The 11,490-nt window shown below is 37.8% G+C and overlaps 1 pseudogene; it reads right to left on the bottom strand.

The window, feature by feature from the left end:
- Nucleotides 1-7,129: 7,129 nt before the first annotated feature.
- On the bottom strand, nt 7,130-7,485 carry LOC123615696 (large ribosomal subunit protein uL29 pseudogene; annotated as a pseudogene).
- Nucleotides 7,486-11,490: the final 4,005 nt, after the last annotated feature.

Raw genomic sequence — 11,490 nt, 5'->3', positions numbered from 1 at the left:
TTATTGAAGAGACTGTCTTTTCCCCGTTGCATATTCTTGCCCACTTTGTCACAGATTAATTGACCATGTAAGTATGGGTTTTTTTCTGGGCCTTCTATTTTGTTCCATTGATCTATGTGTCTGTTTTTGTGCCAGAACCATCTGTTTTGATACTGGAGATTTGTAGTATAGTTTGAAGTCAGGAAGTGTGATATCTCCAACTCTGTTCTTTTTTCTCAAGATTGTTTTGGCTATTAGAGGTCTTTTGTGTTTCCATACAAATTTTAGAATTATTTGTTCTAGTTCTGTGAAAAATTCAGTTGAAATTTTGATAAGGACTGAATTGAATCTCTAGATTGCCTTGGGTAGTATGGTCATTTTTACAATAATAAATCATCCAATTCATGAGTAGAGTCTAACTCTGTTTTTTGTGTCATCTTCAATTTCTGTCACCAACATCTCATAGTTTTCTGAGTACAAGTCTTTTACCTCCTTGGTTAGATTTATTCCTAGGTACTTTATTCTTTTTGATGCAATTGTAAATAGAATTGTTTTCTTCATTTCTCTTTCTAATAGTTTGTTGTTAGTGTATAGAAATGCAACAGATTACTGCATATTAATTTTGTATCCTGCAACTTTACTGAATTTATTTATTAGTTCTAATAATTTTTAGGTGGGATCTTTAGGATTTTCTACAAATAGTATCCTGTCATTTGCAAACTATGACAGTTTTAATTCTTCCTTTCCAATTGAGACTCCTTTTATTTCTTTTTCTTGTCTGTTGTGGCTAGGATTTCCAATACTGTGTTGAACAACATTGGCACGAGTGGTCATCCTTGTCTTGTTCCTGCTCTTAGAGGAAATGCTTTCAGATTTTCACCCTTGAGTATGATGTTGGCGGTAGGTTTGTCATGTATGGCCTTTATTGTGTTGAGTTATGTTTCCTCTATATCCACTTTGTTAAGAGTTTTTGTCATAAATGGATGTTCAATTTTGTCAAAAGCTTTATCTTAATCTATTGATTTAATTCTTAGTTTGTTAATATGGTATATCATATTGATGGATTTGTGGATATTGAATCCTGGGATAAATCCCACTTGATTATGGTGTATGGTCCTTTTACTGTATTGTTGAGTTCAGTTTGCTAATATTTTGTTGAGGATTTTTACATCTATGTTCATCAGTGATATTGGCCTTTAATTTTCTTTTTTGTGATATCTTTGTCTTGTTTTAGTATCAGGGTGATGCTAGCCTCATAGAATCCTTTTGGAAGCAATCCTTCCCCTTCAACTTTTTGGGGTAATTTGAGAAGGATAGGTGTTAACTATTCTTTGAATGTTTGGTAGAATTCACCTGTGAAGCCATCTGATTGTGGACTTTTGTTTGGTGGGAGGTATTTTGTTTTTTGTTTTTCTTTTTTTTTTTTTTTTAACTGATTCAATTTCATTTCTGGTAATTAGCCTGTTCATATTTTCTATTCTTCCTGATTCAGTCTTGGGAGATTGTATGTTTCTAGGAAGTATCTGTTTCTTCTGGAGTGTCCATTTTATTGGCGTATAATTGTTCTCAGTAATCTTTTATAATTCTTTGTATCTGTGGTGTCACTTGTAACTTCTCTTTCATCTCTGATTCTGTTTATTTGGGCCTTCTCTCTTTTTTCCTTGATAAGTCTGGATAAAGATTTATCAATTTTGTTTATCTTTTCAATAAATCAGCTCTTCATTTCATTCACCTAGTGTTTTTTTAATCTCTATTTCATCTATTTCTGCTATGATCTTTATTATTTATTTCCTTCTCCTACTTTGGGTTTTATTTGTTCTTCTTTTTTTAGTTCTTTTAGGTGTAAGGTTAAATTGTTTATTTTAGATTTTCTTGTTTCCCGAGGTAGGCTTGTATCACTGTAAACTTTCTTCTTAGAACTGCTTTTGCTGTGTCTCCCAGGTTCTGGATTGTTGTATTTCCATTTTCAATTGTCTCCAGGTTTTTTGTTTTTTGTTTTTTGTTTTTTGTTTTTTTGATGTCCTCTTTGATTTCTCTAGTGACCCATTGGTTGTTAAGTAGCATATTGTATAGCCTCTATGTGTTTATGTTTTTTGCATTTTTATTCTTGTTGTTGATTTCTAATCTCATACCATTGTGGTTGGAAAAGATGCTTGATAAGATTTCAATCTTCCATTTTGTCTGATATATGTTTTCCTACCCCAACTTTTTTTTGTTTCCATTTGCATATAATACCCTTTTCAACCCTCTCACTTTCAGTCTATGTGTCTTTAGATCTGAAGTGAGTCTCTTGTAGGCTATATATATACATATCTTATAGGCTATTTTATATATATGTGTGTGTGTGTGTGTGTGTGTGTATATATATATATATATATAATTTTTTACCCATCCAGCCACTCTATGCCTTTTGATTGGAGCTTTCAGCCCATTTACATTTAAAGTAATTATTGATAGGTATGTACTTATTATCATTTTGTTAATTGCTTTGGGGTTGTTTTTGTAGTTTTCTGTTTTTATTGTTCCTTTCTTCTTTGGTCTCTTCCCCTGTGATTTGTTGACTATCTTTAGTGTGTGTTTGCATTCCTTTCTCTTTTTAGTGTGTGTATCTATTACATATTTTTCACTTGTGGTTATCATGATGTTCATATATAACAACATATATGTGTTTATTTTAAATTGACAGTCTCTAAAGTTCAAATATATTTTAACAACCCTATATTTTTACTACCCCTCACCAGTGTTTAATCTGTTTAACATCTTTTTGTTTTGTATGTCTCTTAACTACTTTTTGTGCATATGGATGATTTTACTAGTTTGTCTTTTATCCATTTTATTAGCTTTATAAGTGGCTGATCTACTACCTTTACTGTATGTTTTTCTTTACCTGTGAGACTTCTATTTTCATTAATTCTCATATTTCTAGTTGTGGTCTTTTCTTTTCTGCTTGGAGAAGTCTCTTTAACATTTCTGGTAAATTTAGTTTAGCTGAACTCTTTACCTTTGCTTATTTATAAAACTCTTTACTTCAAATCCAAATGATAGTCTTCCCAAGAAGAGTATTCTTGGTTGTAGGTTTTTTCCTTTCATCACTTTGAATATATTGTGCTACTCCCTTCTGGCTTGCAAAATTTTTTTCTGAAAAGACAGCTAAGAATCTTATGGGAGTTCCCTTGTATGTAACTAGTTGCTTTTCTTTTTCTGTTTTTAAGATTCTCTCTTTATCTTTAATTTTTGCCATTTTAACTATAACGTGTCTTGATGTGGAACTCTTTGAGTTTATCTTATTTGAGACTCCATGTTTCCTTGACCTGGATGTCTCTTTCCTTCCCCAGGTTAGCAAAGTTTTCAGCTATTATTTCTTCAGATAAGTTCTCTGCCCCTACCTCTCTCTCTTGCCTTCTGAGATCCCGGTAATGTGACTGTTAGTATACTTAATGTTGTCCCAGAGGTCTTTTACACTGTCCTCACTTTTTTTAATGTTTTTTTTTTTTTTTTCCTGTTTAGCCTGGGTGTTTTCCACTAATCTGTATTCCAGTTTGCTGATCTATGCCTCTGTATCATCTAACCTACTACTGATTTCTTCTAGTGTACTTTTTAATTTCAATTATTGTATTGTTCAGCTTTATTTGTTTCTTCTTTATATTTCCTAACTCTATTAAATTTCTCACTGTGTTCCTCCCTTCTTCTGGATTCATTGAGCATCTTTATGATCATCATCTTGAACTCTTTATCAAGTAGATTGTTATTCTCCATTTGGCTTAGTTCTTCTTCTGGGGTTCTGTCTTTTTCATTCATTTGGAACATATACTTCTATCTCCTCATTTTGCCTAATTCTCTGTGCTTATTTTTAAATATTAGGTAAGTCAGTTACATTTCCTGATTTTGGAGAAGCAGCTGCACACTACCCTCTGGTCATCTGACTTATATAGTCTAGCAGTTCCCCTATGTGGGGTGCATGAGCCCTTCTGTTGCAGCAGTGCTAACTACTATGGGAGTACTGGTAGGCATGGCTGGACCCTGGCCCAGTTGGCTGCTAGGTCCTTCTTCATGTGATTGCTGGGTCTGAGCAGCACTGGTTGCAAGGACTGGGGTGTCCTGGGGCTGGTGTTGGCCAGCTGGTGGGGGAGGCCAGGTCCCAGGATGGCTGCTTATACCAGGGAATCCCAGGTTGGCTGCGCGGCCAAGAGGGACCCAAGGCTGATGCCAGCCTGCTGATGTATGAGTAAGCCCTGGACACTAATAGGCTAAAAGGATGCTCCATAATGTTGCTTGCCAGCACCATTGTCCTCATGGTAGAATGAGCTCCCCAAAAGTGGCTGCCACCAGCATCTATGTCCCCAAGAGGAGTCCAGTTGCCTCCTGCCTCTCCAGGAGGCTCTCCAAGATCAGCAACTGGGTCTGACCAGGCTCCTTTCAAATTACTTCCTCTGTGATGGGTCCTAGAGCATGCGAGATTTTGTGTATGCCCTTTCAGAGCAGAATCTCTGTTTCCTCCAGCCTTCCATCTCTCCCATACCTAAGCCTCACTGGCCTTCAAAGCTACATGTTCTGCAGGCTCATCTTCCCAATGCATGCCCCCTGGGCTTGAAGACTGATATGTGACTCAGACTTCTCACTCATTAGGGAGAACCTCTGAAATTGTGATTACCCTTCCATTTGTGGGTTCCCTCCTCCAGGGCTGAGTCTTGACTAGTCCTCATTTCTGCCCCTCCTATGCATCTTGCTATGGTTCCTTCTTTTTATCTTTAGTTTTATCTTTTCTGCTGGTCTTCAGGACATTCTCATAAATAGTTGCACTCTAAATAGTTGTAATTTTGGTGGGCCCTTGGGAGGAGTTGTGCTCAGGGTCTTCCTACTCTACCACCTTGGCCATACCTTCTATATATATATATATATATATACCTATAATTTTTAATAACAGGATAATTAGTGGGTAGCTTCTCTCTTCTAGGGCCCAATATAAGGATTCCATGATTTTTTCCTACCCTCCAGCCTTTTTCTTAAGTATGGTTTGACTTTTGTATTTTTGCTCTATCTTGCTTGCACAAGCCACATCTATAATTTCCAGTTTGGATTCCTTTGGAGTGGAATGAAAACTAAAAAAGACCTGTGAGAGGAAGTGATAATGGTATCTGTGATTTGCTTCAGAATAATCGTGGTGAAGGAGTGGGTGGGTATCTAAAACAAGATTGGACATGTATGGATAATTGTTGAAGCTGGGTGATAAGAATATCCTGTTTAATTATACTAGACTCTCTAATTTTAGACATATTTGAAATTATCTATAAAATAAAGTAAAAAACAAAATATGTGAAGCAATATGAATGTAGAATCTTCTTAATTATTATAATTTCCCCATCTTTTACTTTTTTCTCACCCACGCCTAATTTGACAGACTTTTTTAGCACCCTGCATTTACTGAGTCTTACAAAGGCATTCAGCCTAGATTTCATTGAAGCAACAATTCACTTTGCATTCATATTTCATCAGTTTACATAATATTTAATTAAATCACATAATTACATTATTATGTACAACTGGCATAAATAGATTTGGAAGAAACTCAACTAATTTTCACTAAGCATACAACTCAAAATGTTGAAGCAGAAGTATCTGGGCAAACTAGACACTTCTAACCACACTGCTTCTAACCACACTACTAACTATAAGCAATTAGTGTACCATGCCTATTGGTCCTGGGTCTCACTGAGTGTCAATTAATCAAGCAAGATGATTAAGTGGAAGTTCACTAAGACAGAATCTGTGGTATTTTATTGTTGTTGTTGTGTATGTGTTCTCCTACATTTTTCAAACTTTAATTCTGACTTCAGTTATCTTCTTTCATGATCTCAAACTTGGGACAGTTGAAGAGTTTATGCTTGCCTCGAATGATCTTCTGGAGTGTAATGTAGGCAGAGGGACCAATTTTTTTCAGTTACTTATATTTGGCAAGGATGGGGGAACAGGGGTGTTTAATTTCCATATACTTATTATTGTGTTTTTCTGCTTTCTCACAACTCTCCGATTTGCTCACTTGAAAAAAAAAAAAAAAGAAGTAGGTTGTTTTATGGACATTGGCTTTGACAAGGAGCCTGATTATACTTGCTAAGCCTCCTAGTAGCAATACTGAGGAATTAATTAAAATACTCAGATGAGAATACCTACCCAGAGAGGCAAAGAATGAGTGTGCTAGTAGTCCCCAGCTCTACGTTTCTGTAATCATTTGTTGAAATACCTTGAGGAAGTAAGTCAGTTTTTATTTCATGATGCAGGATGACAAAAGATGATATGACATACCAATCTTTTTACAATGATAAAACCATAGGGACCAAAATTCCCTCTTTCTCCTCCTCCCTCCATGACACTTCATAAAGCTGCTTCTAGAATGAACTAGTCATACTGCCCATTGAGTTTCTTTTATCAAACTCATAGCTGTGGATGTTGGAAAGGGCTGCTTTCCCTTCACTTAACCATTTTAGTATGACTAACTTGTGAACACACAGGAGCAAGGCAATTGGCTCCTCCGTTTTCCATCTCGGGTATGCAGTAGCAGCATGCTTTCTGAGTCATGCAGAGTCCATTCTAAAGAACGCGTGCTGTAAGCTCAGAGGGGCTAATAATCAAATTAGGCTGCTAACAAATGGCAATTTATAATGCTGAAACTAATGAGAGGTCGAAGAACTAAACTCTGCAAGGAGTTTTAATTATCCTGTCCTTTGTGACTGCACAAGAAGGAGTTCCTTTTAAAGGAATACTGTCACCAGTATTCAACTGGTACTTTAAGTTTCACTAAGATTTACATAATGTACTACAGAAATGGGAAATACATACTTTCTTTCAAGTAAAGCAGGGATCTAAATCCTTCTCTTCAGGGTTCGAAAAAAGCACTGTCTTGCTTTGATGTTCAATTAGAATACCATTTATTGAATCTTTTCTTTCCTATAGCACTGATGGAGAAACACAGAGCCTCTCTTCAAGGGAATCTCTAGATGGGATAGAGTATATTAAAAAAAAAAAAAAAGCTGTAACAAACAAAATAACTAACCAGGGTTTTCTGTCCTTGTTTCCTGTGCCATTTCACTTTCACTCTTTTAACTTTTTTTTTTTTTTTTGCCAGTTTGTTTGTGCTTTATTGATGCTGTGATGCTCAGACTTTGACCATGAACTTTAGCAGCAGGTACAGCTGTTTCTTCTGCTGCTGCTTCTTGGTCTTCAGCCTCTGCTTGTGCTTGTTAAACCAGGTGCATGTGTTTTCCTGAGCTATAGATCCATAGGCTTGTACTCCTTGCCCTTGTAGAATTTCCGGAGGTTCCCTTTCTGAGTGCCCACAGTGAGGACGTGGGTAATAGATTTGCAAACAACTAGGATCTTGGAGAGCTTGGATGCTGTACCACCTGTCACTTTGGTGACCTCCAGCTAGGACAGCTCCGCCTTCAGGTCACCCAGCTGTTTCAGCACCTCCATCTTCTTGCCGCCAAGATCTCAAGCCTTAAGCTTGGCCATGGCTGCACAAACTGCTGCCACTGCCTGCTCTGAGGGAAACAGTTTTTTTCACTTCTTATTTGCACTTTCCTCTGCCACATATACACCCACACACACCACCACAACTACCACACCCACCATTTCTGCAAGTCAAAGTGCTCTTCATCTCTCAGAGCCTAACTCCTTTCTAGGCTGTGTTTGAGATGGATTTATTTATTTGTTTATCTAGAGGGGAGTGTCAAAATTAAGTAACTGAAGAAAGTGACAATATGAACTGAATGTGGAACCTCTTGGGGAAAAATCAAAACAAAAACCTGCTACCCTTAAAAGCTAGAGAAAAGATTAATTCAGTGACATTGGAAATGTTAGCATCAATAGATTGTGAGCACAGCTAGTCTGGAAAGGCTTTTGCTACCAAGAGGGTTAATTATCCAAAGGTAATGTCTATCCATCAAGCCAATTTAAGGACAAAGAATGCATCTGGGTGAGGAGTTTTCTTTTATCAATAATTGTATCAATAAAACAGCAAATAGAACACAAAAAAATCGAGCACGTCCACATCATCAGGGCAGCAAGACAAGTAGCCCAGAGCATTGAAGGGTCTGGGTGCTGAACTAGTTGCCCTTATTATTGAAAAAAATGTTAAAGTATAAAAGCAAACCCAACAAGGAAATAGGGAATGATGCGAATAACAAAAACTTTCTTCCCAAAAAGGAAGGAAAAAATCTGGAATTTCTTCTGCTAAACTTGTCATCCCCACACCCCACCATGTGAAACTGTTACATTATTCTTTTAAACAATTAGCCCATTGTTTTATGAGACAGTGTAGCTTAAGGGCTAAGAGCATGGGCCCTACGGTCAAACTAAATCCCAGTTCCGTCACTTATGAGCCACATAGTCTTGGGCGGGTTACTTTTTTCTTTCTAAGCCTCAGTACCCTCATTTGTAGAACTGAGGTAATAGCCAGTCAGCAAGAGTCCAGGCTTTGGAGTCAGACTGCCTGGTTTCCAATCCTCTGTCCTACCACTTACTGGCAGCGTGACCTTGAGCGAATTGCCGAACATCGCTGTGGCTCAGTTTCCCCCTCAATTAAATGGGCTAGATTGATTGTCAGGACTTCACAGAATCACTGTAAAAATTATAGAATATATGCGAAGCACCTGATAAGAGCTCCATAAATGCAAGTCATTAGTACCTACCTCAGAAGGTTGTAGTAGGGATGAAATGAGGTAATGAATGATAAGCTTTTAAGCTTGGTACAGTAAGTGCTCAATAAATGCTAGCTTTTTAAATGTGTTTTCCTTTTCACTCTTCAACTGGTTTTTGAGCTTCTATAGGACAGAGTCTTAAATTTTTTTTCTTGATTCTATAATGTCTAGCACTGTTATATGCAAATAAAAGTAACTCAACTATAGCCAAAGGAAAGCATAAAGAAACAAGTCATCATGTAATAATAGAAACTCAAGTATCAGAAATGTGAGCTCACAAGCCATGAAAAGATTGGATTTATTAAAAATTGATGTTACAGGTCAAAGAACATGACTGATTTGGGGCAAATTATAGATATTATCAAGAGACAACAATTTGGCATTTGATTTCTTGCTTGTATAGGGGAGAAAAAAATAATTTTTCTTCTACTCTTCTAGGTTCTTAGCTTATAGATCCCCTATAATAAAAGCCAGATTAACAGGAGAAAAGCAATTTTAATTACATACATACTAAGTAGATACTGGAGCCTCAGAAAGATATGTGGCTCAAAAGGCAGCAAGACAATAGACGCTTATATACCATCCTAAAGCAAGGAAAGGAATGGGGGTCTGGGGCTTTAAGGCAGGGTAGGCAATTCACGGGAAGATGAGAAAATGAAATGTATGGAAAACAAAGGTAGCCCTGAAAGGCAGATAAGTTTCTCAGGTGAAAAAATGATCTGTGATAATAGCTCTCTTCCTGCTACGAGCCCCCTTTCTAAGGTACATTTCGTTTATAAATGTAGATTTCCCTTACGAAAGGGCAACTTCTACTCTGTTTTCAGAGCTTCTCCTTTGTCTGCAGCTTCTCAAAATCCTTATGCCAAAGAGGCATATTCTGCTCCCCTTCATTTGAAAATATTGATGATTACAATGAGTGATTCAGCAAAAAAATGTCCAAACCAATGGTATTACATAGACACAGCTTAGAGGGTAGTTCTCACACTTGAGATTTCTGTTAATCACCTTTACAAACTTCATCACATTAGTATACCGCCAAAAACTGCCTTCACCATCTACACTTTGTACACATACCACCTCTACTATTATTTCCTTAATTTCCTTTTCTTGAAACTAACTTAAATTGTGTTAAAAACAAGACAACAGGCCCAAAATAGAGTCACTTATGCTAAGCCCCCAGTCACCAAGACTTAATTATAGTTCTGGCCTCTCCCCGAAATGGAATCTTACACCAATCAATCGGGAATCACCTGGTTAGCACTAGTGAGGTAGTCTGCCTGTTATCCCCTAAAGGGAAGTGATTGTCACATCCAATCCACTTTTTGCCTGATTAACTTCCTTGTTCCTACTGCTTTCTGCCTATAAAATTCTTTCACTTTGTACAGCTCCTCAGAGCACCTTTCTATCTGCTAGAAGGGATGCTGTCCTATTCATGAATTGCTGCTTAAAGCTGTTGCTGGAAAATGGGGCACACGGTCTCCACCACATCCCAGGATGCACCCCACCAAGTGAAGGTCCCTGGTTTCACATAGGAAGGAATTCAAGAGGGAGCCATAGTAGAGTAAAAGTAGATTTATTCAAGGAGATACACACTTCATAGACAGAGTGCAAGGCATCTCAGAAGGCAAGAGAGGCCCTGGAAGATGGGGTCATCTTGGAAAGTGAGAGCAGCTCTAAGAGATACATGTTCCACAGGCAGAATGCGAGCCATCTCAAAAGGCCTCAGGCTGCATGCGTGGTTAGTTTTACAGGCTCTGTAATTTTGTATGCTAACAAGTGGAAGGATTATTCCAACTACTTTGGAGAAGGGGCTAGGATTCCCAGAATTGGGCCCCTGCCACGTTTTGGCCTTTTATGGCCAGCCTCTGAACTGCCATGGAGCCTGTGGGTGTGTCATTTAGCATGCTAATGTATTATAATTTGCGTATAATGAGGTTCAAGGTCCACTGGAAGTCAAATCCTCCACCATTTTAGGCCTAGTTGGTTCTAACCAGTTTATGTCCTATCCCCAATTGCTGTGTCACTCTTTTAATTGGTTGTGCCCTTCCCTCCTGTCACAAAGCCAAAAAGGTCTTTAAAAAGGACTCAGTTGAACATTGATTTTTAACAATTGGTTTTGTTTATTGTAAAAGAAGAGTTTATATAATTACATGAAATGGGAACCAGTATAATTTATCATAAGTAGAAAGCAAGAGTAAAAATGAATATAATGAAAATAAAACAATGTTCTTCAAATCTAGATAAATATTGTTGCCTGGCAGAGGCTCCTGAGTCTGTGAGAGGCTCCTAAGTCTGTGGCTTTGAGACCTGCTTTTTCTTTTTTAAAATTTTGTTTAGAACATGTCAGAGAAATGTTCAAGACTAACTTGCACCAAAGTGAGAACTGAAAAAGAATTTAAAAGGGAAAACTTCGCCACTCTGTGATTCAGTATTATTTAATGTCTATATATTCTGTGGGCCACCTGAAACTGTTTTGTGATTTCATGAAACACTGTCCTAGATGATCAACGAAGAATGGCTTCTGGATCCCCTAATGCCTGTGCAGTAGTGTTCTCAGAGTGTCGCTGTTACTGAGGCCGGACCCTATGAGGCCTTCCCAGGACAGACCCCTCCTCCTATGTCCTCTGCTTTAGCTCCTCTCTGAAGTACCTAGATGACAGTATCTGATGCACATTTCCTGAGCTGTTTTACAGATGCTAAAACCCTCACTAAATGGAAGAAATTAACTACTTGATGACCGTGAGCCCGTGGTCCCCAGGCCTACTGGAGCCTGAGGATTGGTGGTGTTATCCTCTGTGACTCCACCCTGTTACCTCAC

This window comes from Camelus bactrianus, chromosome X (assembly GCF_048773025.1).
Source record: "Camelus bactrianus isolate YW-2024 breed Bactrian camel chromosome X, ASM4877302v1, whole genome shotgun sequence".
NCBI classification, from domain to species: domain Eukaryota; kingdom Metazoa; phylum Chordata; class Mammalia; order Artiodactyla; family Camelidae; genus Camelus; species Camelus bactrianus.
The sequence above is the reverse complement of the archived record's forward strand: the minus strand, read 5'-3'. Positions and strand labels throughout refer to the sequence as shown.